Genomic DNA, 17,115 nt, shown 5'->3' on the forward strand with positions numbered 1-17,115 from the left:
GCATATATACATATAAATAGCACATACATATGCAGGCAGATACACTCTGTGTTTAGAATGCTTGGTTATTTAAATGGAATTTGAATGTAAGTAGCAAGTGCAAGGAGCCCAAAAGAAGTCAACTGGAATTAAACAGAAAAGACCAATTGAGTACCTGCCTCTTTACAACTTTTCCACCGTTGTGTTGGAGTTGTGGCAAGAACATCTCTACTACCCACCAGGATGCCATTTGTCACATTGGAATAGAACCAAAATCTTCTACAGGGCATTCTGGATTCATTAAGAAGTTAGCACATTCTCTCAAAGCCCCTAACTTACCCCAGCACGTATTAACAGACTGAGGAATCTGAATCAGCAAGTCATAAACTTTGCATATACACAAACAAGAGAGAAGGACCACAGCACCAAGGAATGTTCTGGTTGTAAAACGTAAGATATCACCAAGATATATGACAGAAGAGCTTGAGGAAATGATATCTTCTCAGCCACACAAAGTCCTAAATGCAAAACAACGGTTGGGTCACCTTGATTAACATCGGGTCAGATTGCGAATTTCATATATTTCATTCATCCGCTGACCAAATATTTCTTTCACACCTAGGAATGCGTACACTGCTCTGTTGTTGGCTCACCTAGACCCTCTTTTCCTAGAAATGTACTGATGCCTTGCTAATTGCTCACAACTGTACCTTTCTCTGAGAATTGCCTTCAGCTCATGGGAGCGCCTCTCAGGTCAATGACTGACTCTTTCTGGGGGACTGGGGTGAGAACCTGGTCTGCTGGCTTCCAAGTGGGACAACTATGGGATGCCATTCATGCTCCAGAGCTCCCCATGGGATCAGAGGGAGGCTAGGTGGCCAACACTTCTGGCTTCCCTGGGATTGTCCCAGGTCTCTCACTGCTCTCCAGGACAACACCTCAGTGAAGCACTTGTCCAAGAAAACTCATCCCAGGCTCTGTGTCTGGAAAAACCCAACTTAAGATGCCTGCTTACTGTGGGCCAGAGTCTATCTGAGGTGCTCAACAGCCAGACACAGTTACTGCCATTATGGAATTGCCTGCTATGGATAACATAACTTTAGAAACACACAAGGGAACGGGTGTGCAGTATTAGGTAGAGTGGTTAGGACAAGGCCTCCCTGAGGAGCCACACCTGAGCTTTGACTAAAATGTTCAGAAGCGGGGTGCCTGGGTGGCTCAGTGGGTTAAAGCCTCTGCCTTCGGCTCAGGTCATGATCCCAGGGTCCTGGGATTGAGTCCCGCATCAGGCTCTCCGCTCAGTGGGGAGCCTGCTTCCCCCTCTCTCTCTCTGCCTGCCTCTCTGCCTACTTGTGATCTCTGTCAAATAAATAAATAAAATCTTTTAGAAAAATAATTTAAAAAAAATAAAATGTTCAGAAGCATCCAGCTGTGTGAAGACATACAGAAAGAGGGCTCAGGCAGAGAGGCCAGCAGATGCAAGTATCCTGGGGTAGAATGTGCTTTGTCCGCTTCAGTGGGGATTCCTTCTTCTTCACTCCCGATACTCCTTTCTGCAAAAGTAGCTCATTTGGTGTCATCTCTAGCATCTCTCCATTCTCCATTCTCTTTTCCCTGGAGTGAGTGCAGGGACATCTAAATGGTAAATTTAGGCGGAACCACTGTTCATGTTCAACTCATTTGTACCCCTTCTCTCAGGAGCAAGCTGCCTGCCCTATGGGAGCACCTTCTTCTGATCCGCTTCTCCGGAGGCAACTCCGCCCTGATAAAGTGTTATCTGTGACTGCCTGGGTTTAGTCTACCCAACCGTGGAATTCAGAATCACTTAAGCCTTCTTGATTAACAGACTTCAAGCCAAGTCCTCCCACATGGGCTCTACAGGAATCAAGGCGCTAGAGGATCGCCACGGATCACTGCCTCATTGCATCCGTTTGTTCAGAGCCAAGATGGGGAAGCGTCCTTCCCCCTCTAAGAGGCCATATTAACTTTTCATTCCCCTCACTCAAATTTATTTAAGATCCGTACTTGAAAAGAGAAATTGTCAAATATGGCAATTCTTATAAGGTAATGAGAGTGGGCCTTGGGAATAACATCCTTGATTTTGCTTCCGTGAGAGCAGAAAAGTCAAATTATAATAAATTCTGTTATTAGCATAAGTAATGTGTCTAAAATTATATTAAAGTTATGAGTTTTAATACACCTACGTTTCAATTATTCAATAGTTTTTCAACCACTTTAAGGTTTTGGAAAAAATTAAGTGTTAAAATACATTAAAATATGTACATTGATCCACATTTTCCTTTTGCCTCCATTTTAATTTTAAAATAAAAAATACTGCAGCACAATATTATTTCTCTTGATTACTGACTTTCTGTACCCCTCCCCCCAACACACACACACTTAAATTTTGTACTTGAAGGAAGTGACTTACTGGGACACAGAATTCAGGGCAAGGGCAGGGGTAGGGGTAAAGGATGAGGGTAAGGGACAAAAATTTAAGGTAGTGCTTTCCTTGGTTCACCCTAATCCCAGCTCCACACATTAACATGTTCTAAAAATGGAAGGAAAGATAAGTAAAAATTATGTTCAGGGAGTCATAACAAGAAAAGGTAGAGGAGTCAGAGAGGTGGGCAAGAATTAGATCATGTAGGGTCTTTACATAGGGATCGAAAGAGAGCTTTCATCCTGAGATTGGTTTGGAAACTAGTGACTAGTCTCTAATTTGGTGCCATGATAGCACCAAATATGACTCTGACTTCAAAGCAATCTCTGTTCTTACTACCCAAAAATTAATGTTTCTCTTCCCCAATGTCCCATTACGGAGCTGATCAGAAAGACAGATCTAATTTTTTCCACCTGAAACCCTCTACAGGGGTCTACAAAATCTCCCAGCAATCTCACCTTTCCCACGATGTTTGATGTTTTAGAGAGCTATCTTGTATCCGTAAAGTTCCTATGAATGTGAGTCCTTCTAACAATGCAGAAAAGTACAAGAAGATGTGAAAAATCAAAAGAAGGACCAGGAATCAAGGAAGTTAAATACTGGTGAGAGAAGAAAGACCAGAACCAACCTTGGATTATTTCCAAAAATAATAATCATAATTTCCTTTTCCAAATTGCAAAAACAATGATGTTTGCCTGCCCCCAAATTTGCCTCATGTGATGGCATGTTAATTTCCTTGCCTTTTTAGATTATAAAAAATATCTTCTCATAAATAATTATTCAGGGAATATACCTACAGCACAGTACTCATCTCCTCTGTATGATTAAGGAGTAAGATATTGAAGCTTAATTCCTGCCATATTAGTATGTTAGTAAAATTAATGGCAATATCTCTAATATTTTCATTCATGGTCTTTAAACATCGATGGGTCAGAATTTAAACTTTTGTTGATATCACTGGGGAATCTCAAAATCTTGGGATTAGGCAAGTAACATAAACACATATCAGGTGAAGGAGACAAGAAGGGATGGTGGGAACTGTGGTAAAATGGGGAGAATTCATTTCCTTTTTAAAGGATGCTGCTCAAAATTCTTTAACAGAAAAGCTGAGGATTTTCACAATGAAATCTAGTCTTCTTATTTGTTGATGTTGACATCTAAGTCATTTTGTAATGCTATACAAGCCAAACAAAACATCTCTCTCAGAGTACTTACAGCTGCTGGTGAGGGTTATCATTCTAAACATGCTTCTTTGTGCTGAGTTCAATGACGGGACTGCTTTCAAAGAGATGCAAAAGTATGAAGAATTAATTGCTTTAAGAGTTCTGCTCTTTCTACCTCACTACCATTTCTTATATGCTTCTCGATCTCTGTTGTAAATGGAAAAGCAAGTAATGGAACTTGTTAAACAGTTGCCTGTTTTTACAAATATTGTAAATGAAAATACTTTGGGTTGCAGGCAAAAGCTGGCTTTGGAATTCTCATGTGAAGAAAAACGCATGGTCTTCATCGTTGTGATTTCCTTCCCCATTCAGAGAGGTGTTTTTACCTATGCCTGGATAGTCGTCTCTGCACAGGATTTTCTGTCACTATCACCTTCATTACCAAATCAAGGCCACCTTCTCCTCTGACCTAACCTTTCCTGTCCCCAGGAAGCCAAGAAATCTTCAAATATGCATCAGTCACAGTTCCTGGTTGCAAGCAAGACAGTAACCTAAGCAGAAAAAAAATTGCTGAAAGGGATGTTGGGGAGTTCACCAGATCAACACAAAAACTGGGGAGCCCCAGGGGGAGACATGAAGAGGAATCAAGGCAAAATAAGTCACAGAACCCATTTGCCAAGGCCATGTCCCGAAACTGCCATTTGATTAAGACCATCATCTGTTGGAAATAATTCCCTGAGTTCCTAGGCCCCAACCCCTTCTCCAGGACCAAAGTCCTGGGGAGGAGCCTGTGACTGACCAAGCTAGGATCCTGTGCTGTACACTTGTAGCTGACCATGATGGAGACCATGATGGAGACCATGATGGAGGAAGGACTCTGCCGGGGAGAGCACTGATCACAGGATCCACATGATGGAGAATCCCCACGACCACCCCCACAAATACAGGAAAGTGGATGAAATGCCCTGCAGCCAGAATATGACGAATATCTAGGAAATCACTTTGCTACATAAAATCTTTTCCTGAATTTCCACGTCTTTAAGAATAAAACCCATACTCCGAACCAGAGCCCTTCAGAAAGTGGTCCCTTCCTAGGTCTGCAACCTGTCTTCTTACCCTTGACAGATAGTTCCCTGCTAGAGAGGCTTCTTGAGGCTCTTGAAAGCACACCCGGTCTCCCCTATCTCAGGGCCTTTATGCAGGCCTTTCCCTCCGCCTGCAATTCCCTTACCACTCCTGCTCACCATTCCCCATGCTGGACCCACACCATTTAGGGCTCAGCTTCAATATCCCTACTTCATGGAGGCCTTTCCGCATCATGCTATCATCAAAAGCTCACCTTGGGCCAGAAGATTCTCTAGCAGATTCATATATTCCCTTCATAGTTCTTGTAACAGTCTGGAAATACCTTGGTATGTGTTTCCTTGGTACCTGTTTACTTGACGTGTGTTGATTTGTGTGCTGTCCCTATCCCTCGGTATTCTGCAAGACGGCGGACATTTCCAGTTTGTTGTTTCTTTAGCATCATGTATAGTTAAGTCCTAGGCACAGAAAAGATGCCCAATAGCTATTTGTTGAACATATAAAAGAATGCAGTCTTTCAGAAGACTCGTTGAGGGAAAAGTATGGCAGCCATGTAGACCAAGGGTTGCAAATGGTGTTTTGCAGAGTTGCCCCATGGGTTCCCCAAGGGGAAGCAAACAGGCAAAGCTTCCGGGACCCTACTCCCACTTCAAACAGAACATCCTCTCTTATATGTCTTTTACAATTTAGGCTTCTAGACAAGATTTAACGTAAAGGATTTGCATCTAAATGAAGCTTGACAATGAAGACCTAATTGGAAGAAAGGAAAACTATTAAAACAGGTTAGCACTTTGATAATTCTGATAAATATTCTAGGTGGTGATGAATTAATGCTGATAGACCATGATTATTCAAATCGACCTGCATCTTTTAGAGCTCTTTTCCAAAGAACTGTTATTCCGGGACAATCCCTGCTTGTGTTGACCTAAGTTTATAATGTTTCCATGTATGTTAGCCTTTCACTTGGGTATGGTTTCTGTGACTGATGAAAGTCTGTACCTACTAAAAGAAATTAAAAGTTAAAATATATATATATACCAGTGTTTTCCAACTGGAAGGCAATTTCCTTGTGAGCAGAAACAAGGTTCATTTTGTTCACCCCATCATCTCCTTCCTGCCTCTAGAACAGCGAGTTCCACAAAGAATATGGTTCACAAATATTTGATGACCAAGAGATTGAAAGGGGAGGTCTGAGAGTGGCAGCGACGATCGGGAACAATGCCTCAGAGATTAAGTAAGGTTAGGACGAATACCTAAACAGGGAAGGTGGTGACGGATGGTTAATTACACAGAGGGGGGTATTAATCCAGTGAATAAATATGTTAGGAATAACAGCAGGTAGTTTTTTTCACTGTTGGAGAAAAAGGTTGCATATATGGAAAAGGAAAATGTAGTTGAATCATATATACACATACACACACATATGTATATATGCATGTTTGTATACGTACACACACACACACACACACACACACACACACAGATTTTGCTTTTAAATATCATTTTCTGCCAAAAGGAACCTAAGTATCTTGGAGTAAAGCCTGATTCAAGGCTGGGACAGAAGCAGAGCTAGATGAGCCTAGACCATCTCGTGCCAGAAGGAACAGTGACAGATGGTAATTACTACACTTTTCATGGTGAGTACTGCATAAATGAAATTGTTGAGTCACTGTGCTATACACCTGAAAGTAACATAACATTGTAGGTCAACTTGACTTCAATAAAAGTAAAATAAACTTACAAGAAAAGATTAAAAAGATGTTCTCAGAGAATAGCAGATACATTAAAAAAAGAAGCCCAAGTCAGCTTGGGAAGGTCTCCACCAGTCAAATCTGGTACAATTTCATCATCAAACTGAGTAATAATAATAATAATAAACAACTATACCCATTAAATAGAATAGGAATCCATGAGATCGCACCATTATGAACAAATGGGAAAACAAAAAATCTTCTTGTAAGAATGTCAACTAATAGATGCAGACAGAATGATGGAACTGGACAGTCACCATTGGGCAACTATCAGAGCAATAATTTAGCCAAGGGATATCAGCAAATATGGAAATCCTTTAAAAAGTTTGATTAGGTATTGGATACTTATGTAGTTGCAAGTTACCTCCCTACAAGATGCACATTATGTGCACAGGGAAAAGAGTACCTTTCCATTGGGAAAAGCCCAGAAGCGATCAAAGTGATTACTAAGAATAATGGGAGAAATCAGGCGCCACTCGATGGGGGGCAGTGACAAGGACACGCATATGTCATCCTGTTATGACATTCTCGCCCCCCATGCACAACCTCAACCAAACGAGGAGGAAATATCCGACAAGCCCAAATTGAAAGACATTCTAAAAAACGACTCATCTGTAAAGTTCTGAATTATCAAACCAATGTCATGAAAGTCAAGGAAAAACAGGATATATTCCAAACTGAGGACTACAGAGACACGGCAATTCAACACAATAGGTGATCTTAGATTGGATTCTTTTGCTATAAATGACATTACTAGAATAACTGAAGAAATCTGAATGGGGTGCATGGATTATAAGGTGGCAATATGTCAATGTTAATGACCTGAATTTGATGGTTATATGGCGGTTCTGTAGAATAATGCCCTCATTTGTAGGAACACACACTAAAATATTAGCAGGTGATACGGCATCATATCAGTACCCTGCCATCAAATGATTTAGAGGGAAAAAAGTTTTTTGAACAAGGGTTTTCTGTAAGTTTGAAATCATTCTTAAATAAAAAGTAAGTATATTGACACTGCCCTACATTTCATGAATCGTATAACCAGTATGCTTATTAATAAAAACCAAGACAAATTAAAACGATAGAGTATTGTTTCAATATGAAGAACCAGACGCTTCTTCGTTGACCAGTTACTTTTCCTTTCGCCTTTAAAACTCAGCCCCTCGTTTAGCAAAAATTTAAGGACCATGCCTTATGTGCCACTCGCTATTCCAAAGATGAACAAAATGAACCAGGTCCCTATTTGCATGGAGCCTGCCTTTTTACTGGAAAGTTGAACCCTGAACACATTTCTATCAGGGACAGTGGAGAAAAGGACAGATACATAGGCAGAGAATGTGTGTACAACCTGTCACCTCCTACGGCGTTACCTTCCATAATTAGTGGTGAGGTTTTTTAAAGTAATAAAAGCAATTCTCAAAGTGGTGTATTAATTCATTTCCATATATTCATGATGTGTAAGATGACAGACAGGTAGGTAGGTATGTAGTTAGGGAGGGAGATAGGAGAGGGGGAAGGAGGGAGGGACAGAAAGAATACCGCTTTATCATCCCACTGTTGGATTTTACATCATAATCAAGAGAGGGGGGAAAGCATCTGACACAAATAGGCCATGTCAGACGTCACCTCACGTGGGAAGGTAAGGGTAGTGTGGGAGCGCACCGCACAACGGCATCTATTTGTAGGACCATCGAGTTGTGAGGTCCTTCTGGTCTGATCTTACAACATCCCCTGTGAGTGAGGCACAGGTCAGCAGTGAACGGCACCGTGTTAACCATGTAGCATAAAGCGAATCAGAGGGCACATGCCTGGGCTGACCTCCGGCTGCCCCAGCTCCACGCCGCCAGCTGCGTGCCCCCAGCTGCACGCCAGCTGTGCATCCCAGCTGTGCATCCCAGCTGTGTTGGAACCGGGACGTGCTGGTGGAGTATCGCCTGTGTTCCTTCTCGCCCATCTTTCTCGGAGAGAACCCGAAGACATAGATTGCCACCTTTAGGTGCAAGGCAAGCAGTGCAAAATCAGCGAAGTAAACCAGATGCCGCAGAGAAATGATTCTGCTTCTCATTAATCTTCGAACAGACAATTCACCTTTCACTGTATCTTTCAACTTCCTCATATTTGCTAGAGCCGGGGGTACCACAAAATCTAAATTTTCCTGGGGTGCCTGGGTGGCTCAGCTCGCTAAGCATCTACCTCTGGCTCAGGTCGTGATCCCGGGGTCCTGGGATCCAGCCCCGCATCTAGGGCTCCCTGCTTGGCGGGGAGTCTGCCTCTTTTCTTTGCCCTGCTCTCTTTCTCTCTATCTCTCAAATAAATCAAATATTTAAAACAAAACAAAACAAAACACTAAACCACCGACTTTGGGGGCAGTTTGTTACACATTAATAGATAATTGGAAAACTGTCTAGCACACACTTAGTTCTTAAAGTTATCTTTCAGATGAATGAAAGAATATTTTTATCATTGGCATGCCATTTTTTACTTTATGAAATCCTTTGGTACTCCCTCCCCGCCCCCCTCCCTGGGGCTAGTGGTATAACTGGTAACTTTGATACTTGGGGTGGATCACATGTATCACTTCCTTTGTTTAACAAAGGTATTTCCAGGAGCTACTGTGAAACCAAACAAAAGAGTGGCAGAAAAGAAACATACTTGGAGAAAATTTTCTTTTATCCTGTTTTCTATAGGTGAATAGGCAAGTAAAAAAAAGTAAATAAATATACATATAATAAAAAATAACTGTGCAAAAGGAAAACAGTAATGTGGTATTAGTTTTTAATTTCATCACTATGTTTTTAATTTTTATTTATTTTTATAATTATTTTTTTAAGATTTTATTCATTTATTTATTTGAGAGAGAGAAAGAGAGCTCAAGAGAGAGAGTATGAGTGGGGTGACAGGCAGAGGGAGAAGCAGACTCCCAGCTGAGCAGGGACCCCCATGTGGGGCTCCCATGATCATGACCTGAGTCAAAAGCAGAGGCTTAAGGGACTGAACCACCCATGCACCACTCATCGCTACATTTTTTAAAGGGGGAGATCTATGCCTACCTATTTGTCCTTTGCAGTCACAAATAATAACATTATGGCTTCTGTTTATTAAGCAAGTTTAAAATTTTTTATGCATAAAGACTCCAAGTGGTCACATAAAGGGACAAGACCCTAAGTATCCTATGTTTTATTTTTTCCTTTATTACAATCCCTGGGCAATCCATGTTTGTTTTGCATTTACTGTTGAAATGCAAAACTGGGTAGGCCCGGGGGGGGGGGGGGGGGGGGGGGGGGGTTGAGGATACAAGATACCCTGAGGCAAGCTTGAAGGATTCCAAACCTTTAAGAGTTTATTGTTGAAATAGATGCATGTGACTGGTCCCCTTGCGTCCAAGGCCAATTTATAACTGAAAGTTCTCCAAATAAACTGCCTTGTACAAAACACTGTTTTTTAAAGGAAAAGTAAAGACAGTGAGCTGATCTGAAGCTGTCTATTTATTAGTGAAACCCAGTGATAATCAGAGCAATTGATGAGAATGAAGATAAACAAAATATGTTTGGGAGAAAGATTATTTTTATTAGTAATATTGTTTAGAATTTTTGGCATGATGACAAGAAGCAGACCACCTTTTAGTCACTTATTATCACTTAAAAATTCTCTATGAACAATGTGTGTCCTTATTACCTTCACTCAGGACAGACCCCTCCAACCACCCCACCCTTGGTTCTCCATTCATTGAGGACACAGAGGCAAATGGCGTCTGACTTCCACTATTGTTCAAAGTCTGTGTATACGTCTACACTCTCAACGAAGTTTGCAAAATGGTGGCTTGAAAACCAGATCCAACTGTCCCAGTTGTTTTATTTTGACTCTACTAGGTTTTCAAATTAGTGTCCATTTAACAATGCAGATTTCGCAGGAAAATCTGTGTTGCTGGCTACTCTTAAAATACCGTTAGCTGCTATGACATGAATGACTTTCAAAACATCATCCCGAGTAAAAGAAGCCAGTCACTGCAGAACGCACATGGCAAGACTCCATTTATATAAAAGATCCAGAATAGGTAAATCAATAGAGACCAAAAAAAGATTAGTGGTTGCTAGGAGCTGGGGGGAGGCATGGGGGAAGGGATGGTGACTGCCAGTGGGAAAAGGGTTTCCTTTGGGGGATGCTGAGAATGGTCTAGATTTAGTTTATACTGAGAGTTGCATCAGTGAGTATACTAAAAAGCATTGGTTTGTATATTTGAAGCAGGTGAATTTTATGCTATGGGAAGCAAATCTTAATAATGATGTTAAAAAACACACCAAAAAATGTAAGACACCGGAAGATCAGGTGATATTGACACTCCATTTCCTGATGGCAGAAATTGCCAATACTTGGTCACGACCTTTTCTGTTTCAATGGATTATGTGCTTCCCTGATGACCCCAGTCCCTCCACTTCCTCAATAGAGGCCAGCTTCCTTGTGCTGTTTAGCTCTGTGCCTCTACTATTGTTTCCTGCATATTAAAGTTAAGAGGAAATTTTAATTTTTTAAAAAAGATTTTATTTATGTATTTCTTTGAGAGAGAGAGCAAGAGAGAGAAAGAGAGAGCAGGAGAGAGCACGAGCACCGGGCAGAGGGAGAAGCAGACGTGTGTGTTTGTGTTATGTTATGAAACTCCAGCATGTGTGTGTGTGCTGAGAATTGACCAGGGAAGGGATAAAACAAAATAAGACAAAAACAAACAACAATAACAACAACAAAACACTGATATAAGAGAAAGTGGGAACACAGGCTGGACAGAAGTCATGGAAGTGAGAGCAGGGAGAAAGCTGACTGCACCAGTGGTGGGATATGACCTTAGCAGACCAGACAGACACACTGTTCTTAGATCTGGGCGCCTGGAGTGCCTGACCTGGGCCTCAGGCTTTGGGGCACTTTTCCTCTGGTCCTTATCAGGTCCATCGACGCCCTCCACGCAGGAACCAGACCCCCCCGTTCCATAATGCATTATGTACAACTGAGATCCTGGACTTCTTTGCTCAAAGGGCCTGCATCTACTTCTAGTACCTAAAGGATCCTCCTCCCAAGTCAGCTTGCCTGAGAATGGACCACACGTTCAGGGACAGCTCTTTGCTTAGGAGAGGAGAATAGAACTTGAAAAAGAAGTGGTCATCACCCAAGCTGGGACATCCAAGTAGACTTATATCCCAAGTCTTGCAAATGTTGGCTGCGACTTGCCAGACCGTTCATCTGCAGAACCCGCTGAACGGTAGGATGCGTGCCTGAGAAGCCTGTCAGTTGGTAGATGACTGGTACTGCCGTGTGGAGGCTCTCCTAGGATTGTTATTTTATCCAGAACATAAAAAGTAGCATCATTAGCCAAGCTGAGGGGCAGGAGGCTGCAGGTGTGAGAAGAAAGGAGGTCCAAGGAGAATGGGAAGCCAGTGGGCCAAGGAAAGTTGTGGGAGAATCAGCAACACGGACTGCCCCCTAAAAGTTAGGAATTATATATTTTAAGTCAGATTGCTTAGGAGACTGAGTTTAGGGCATGAAATAGCTAAAATCTGTCCTCAACCTATGTTGTATTTTCTCTGATGGGGATGATGAAGTCTAACAGGGTTGAGGCCATATCTAAAGGAGATGGTAATGATGGGCTTTGGGACCTCGGCTGGGCCAGAAAGGAAACAGAGATTAAAACTACTGAAGGACTCTTAAAGGTGGGAGCTTAATGTTTTGGAGGTCCTGCTGGGGTGAAGCATTGCTGGAATGAGAATAGAGAGGAGTGACATAATGCAGATGTGATGGTTGGGCCATGGGGTTTGGTCATTGAGAATAAAGCAGTGTTTTGTGTATTGGTAACAATAGGGTCTAGATTAGAATATGATCAGGAAACAGGAAGCTGTAGACCACTGCAGAGTTCAGAGCATTGAGAATTTGGTGGGGGGGTGGGGTGGTGAAGGGTTCATTTACATGAATACTGAAATTACTGAGAGTCATAAAATTATGGCTAAGCTGAGTGGGTGTGGCGCATAAACAATGAATTTTGGAACACTGAAAAGAAATAAAATGAAATGAAAAAATAAAATAAAATTATGGCTAAGCTGATTGAGAAAAACAAGGTGCATAACGGGACTATAGGAAGCCCTCATTTCAGTAAAAAAATGACAGATGTGCTATATATCTGTCTAGACACAATCTTTAAAAATCCATCGTCTGAACACCTGGATGCTCGCATGAACATGCATAGACTAATTCTAGAAGGAGACGCAGGAAATCCTACCCATCATCGACCCTCATGATGGAGTCTAGGGAAGTAGAGGTTCAAGAACAGAAGTAGCCTTACTCCTCAAAATGTAACCTTTGGCACCGTGAGAATGTTTTCCAGTATATCCGTGCTATGCCTTAGTTTAGAAAGGAAAGAAAATGGCTAGTTAATAAAAAGCAAAAACTGGGGTGCCAGGCTGGTTCAGTTGGAAGAGCATGTAACTCTTGATCTCTGGGGTCATGAGTTTGAGCCCCATGTTGGGTGTAGAGATTGTAAAAAAAAAAAAAAAAAAGTAAATAAACTTTAAAAAACCCACAATGTTGAGCTTAGAGAGCCTTATTCAGCTGGAGCTGCTTTTCATACACTCTCAAGAAGTACTCAGTCCTTAAAATGGAGCCAAGTTTTGAGAGTAAAACTCTCAGCATAATCAGGACAATTAAGATGTATTTAAACATCTCTGGGCTGAGGAAAAATGGATTTTTCTTGCTGCTGGCACTGTGAGCAACAAAAGTCCTATTCTCTAACCGACTTAACTTGAGAAAGCCTGTGTCTTGATCAAAGACCAAATGATTGCAATTTAGCCACCCAATATCTTCTCGCTGATTCGATTAACATAATGTTCCCTTAACCAAATGAAACAACATTATTAAGCTGTGTTGATAAAATGCAGACCAAACCCTCACAGGAAGGCTGCCAAAGGATGTGGGCTTGGAAAATATTTTCCTATTTCATGCTGTCTCTTACCCAAGAGCAGCTTAAACGGGTGCTCTAGAAGGTTCGCCATTTTACTAACCGGGGGAACCCCTGCCGAGAGATGAAAAGTCGCAGCCCAGTCAGCAAGAGGAGAATCATGCTGAAGTAGACAACGGAAATCACCCTTTGACTCCACTCAAAGATTCCCTCACGTCCGGGGTCTATCCACTGCATAAGGTAAGCTGCACTCAGAGCAACCCCTTCGAGAATGTACAGGGCAGTTATATTCCTAGGGATGAGATCAAGTCCGCACATGACGATGGTCAAGGCAATCTTCCCAGCTCATCTCCAGCAAATCTCTCTGAAAGGCAGAGTGATGCTCCCACCTGAGCGGACTCCTTTCTGTTTGGGAAAGGGAGCTCAGAGAAAGTGTGAGCGGGAGGTATTCCGATGAGGACTGGGACCCAGTCATGTCACGTACTTTTTGTGAGTGAACCAACCGGTCAAGTGTAAGGTCACTCACTCACTTCTCCCTATTCCCAATGCCCCATAGCTCAAGAGGGCAAAGAGGAGTCCTGCGAGCTGGAGAGCTCATGCCATGTCTAAAGGGGAAGCCCCTACGTGCCAGCTGCCACACACTACAGAGCAGACACACGGTTACAGGTGCCAGGCTGCCCATCTGGCCTCGCCATGGGTCTTGGGCACGTGCCTCCAGACCAGGCGACCTATTTTTTCTCCCAGCAGCCAGTGCGACTTTTAAAAAATGTGAATCAAATAAAGTCTCCACGACCCCCACCCCAGCCCCCTCCAGGGCCTTACTGGTTTCCCACCATCTCTGAAGTTAATCTCAGGCTCCTTGGCATGGCTTTGGAGCTCAACAGAGCCCAGTCCAGAGTCTCCCTCCAGCCTCGTGTGCAGGTACGCCCCCCGCACCCTCACTATACCTCAGCCACACCAGCCTTCCGTCCTGTGCCAAATCCTTTCCCACCTTCAGATCTGGCCTGCGCTGTTACTTTGGTCTGGACTTCTCTTCCAAGTAATATCACAGTCTCTACCTGGAAAACTCTTACGTATCCTTCAGTTTCAACCTAAAATTTCTCCCTTAAAGGACCTTGGCCCAAGTGCTCATGCCCATGCAGGGTCTACCATTATTCTCTTTCCCAGAGCCCAGTGCCACAGGGAATACCACCATTTGGGTATCAATTCATTTACTGTCCACCCCCTCGCTAAGTCATAAGCTCCATTAAGCACAAGCCATTTCTACTTTGCTGGCTCTCAAGTCCAAAGATAGTGCCTGACACAAAGTAGGTGCTTGATAAATAACCAATGAGTATGATTAACAAGTATTTATTGGGGCGATTTCTAGGTGCTAGTTATTGTGATGACAAGGAAACACAAATAAATCATACCTGTATCCTGCCCACTCAGACCCTCAACACTAGGAAGGAGGGATCCTGCTGCTATTTGTTTTAGGCTATCGAGTGTTCAAAACTACCGAGAAGCCTGGCATTTCCAGTCCGTGAGCCAATACACAAAGCGGAGAAAATTAATCCAGGCTCCTGAGTGTGACTTCAGAGCTGAACAACGGAGAATTCTTTTCTTTTTCACATATGCCCCTAGCCTGAGATGGCCAGCACCTGGCATGAGTGTGTTGCTTCCCCTGCCCACTCCCAACGCCAGGCCTAATTAATTGATTACAGCACTCTCCGGGTGGGGAATTAACTTATGACTCCTTTTCAACACCATCCAGGCAGCCCCACCCACCGATCACAGTTGGCAGGAAAGATCGACTGTTTTTTCCATCCCCCTTGCTAGCCCTTAAAACCCATGAACAATAACCGTAGTGAACTGACAATCGTGTCAAGTGAAATGGGTTCTTCTCCTGCCTCTGAGGCTCAGGCTGGCACGTCACCTTGGAGGGAACGGTCTACAGCAGCACACTATGACCACGTCACTCAAATCTCCGCTCTGCCCCCTTCTTCCTCACCATGTTCAAATATGGCCTCCAAAAGGATCAGTTCCTCACGTCTATTCGCTAATTCTCTTGAGTCCTTCCTGACTATTCTGGGAAAGATGGACAATGCGTTTCGAAGCAAAGTATTTTAAAAATGAATCCTCCTGTTTTTATTGGACACAGGAAGGCCAGGTCTTCAAGGAATGGCGTGTCCCTTAATTTTCCATTCTGGGAGGGCAACCGTGATTTCATCTAGTTTATAATGCACATCAACTCGTAAGTCTTCATTATTTTGAATTACTTATTCATGAACCTAATTATTCCCTAACACTAATGTGTGTAACTCAGCTTGGTATGCATCCTTCATTAAAGGATTTCAAGGCCATTAACTGAAAATCCATAGAAAAATTAAATCTAGATTCTGACTTCATGTGTTTCTTCTGTGTTAGTACTTACATCGTAAAACAAGAACATCTAATCATAACCCACCTTGGAGAGTGTGTGTGCGTGTACGCAAGTGTGTGCGTATGTGCGCACACGTGGGTCTGCTCTTTGTTTAGCAGTAAACTCTAAGCTATAACTTGCGGAGATTTGCAGTTCTTTATAATGAATTCAAATAAATAAAGAACTAAGTTAATATTTAATGGATTATTAAAAAGCTTCTTTTCCAGGGAAATCAACATCTTTTCCCATTAAATAGGAAATATAATATTAAAATAAATTAAAAGTGTTGCCTATAAATAAAAAGTCTTCACAGGCGAGGTCACAGGCCCTAAATCGTGAGGCGTTAATGTGCTGCATCTACAAAATGTAAATCATGCCATCACAGTAATGATAATAACAATAACAATAGCATATTCATTACGCTTAGCATGTGCTTATTAGCACCATGTTAAGCATTTCATGTATATTAAAGCATTTTATCTTTGGAACAATTATGTTATTATCTCCATGTTATCTAGGAATAAACTGAGGCACAGAGAAGTTAAGCAATTTGCCCAAAGCCTCCCAGCTAGTGAGATTCACAGCCAGCAGACCCCTGCCCAAAACCACATAGCCAATAGATTCTGGTTCCAGAGTTCACGCTTGTAATCCCCATGCCATACCACCCCTAGTATTTAGCACACTGTTTTTTTAAATAGCAACCTCCAAGCCTCACTACCCTCTTTTGTCCTTCATTATCTTTTGAATCAACGAAGACCAACAGAATTCTTGCATGCAAAATCTGCTTGAGCAGTTCCTCATGTCATTTTCCACATTGAAATCCTAAATTCTAGGGCTCTGAATAATTCCAGATACTAAAAATGTGCTGTCGGGGTGCCTGGGTGGCTCAGTGGGTTAAGCCTCTGCCTTCAGCTCAGGTCATAGTCTCAGGGTCCTGGGATTGAGCCCCACATCAGGCTCCCTGCTGAGCAGGGAGCCTGCTTCCCCCTCTGTCTCTGCCTGCCTCTCTGCCTGCTTGTGATCTCTCTCTGTCAAATAAATAAATAAAATCCTTTAAAAAAATATGCTATCCCTTGGGTCTTCTAGGTACCTTTTCACCCACTGGGGATACTAACTGTGATGTCTCAGGACATCTGACACGTGGCTGGAGTAAACTCCCCAGGATCAAGGTCTCCCTCATTTTGCCTTTTGTGGGTGGCAGGGGTTCTACCATTTTTTGGGGTCAAATCAGCTAAATGGAAAAGAGAATCCCATCTAAAGGAAATGAATGTGATTTATTAACAAGTAAAATAGTTTCGGAAAATGAAAGTTTCCAATGCAGGCCGTTGGCCACATGGTCTAAAGGAGAGAGAATCTCA

This window comes from Martes martes, assembly GCF_963455335.1.
Source record: "Martes martes genome assembly, chromosome: 9".
Classification (NCBI taxonomy): domain Eukaryota; kingdom Metazoa; phylum Chordata; class Mammalia; order Carnivora; family Mustelidae; genus Martes; species Martes martes.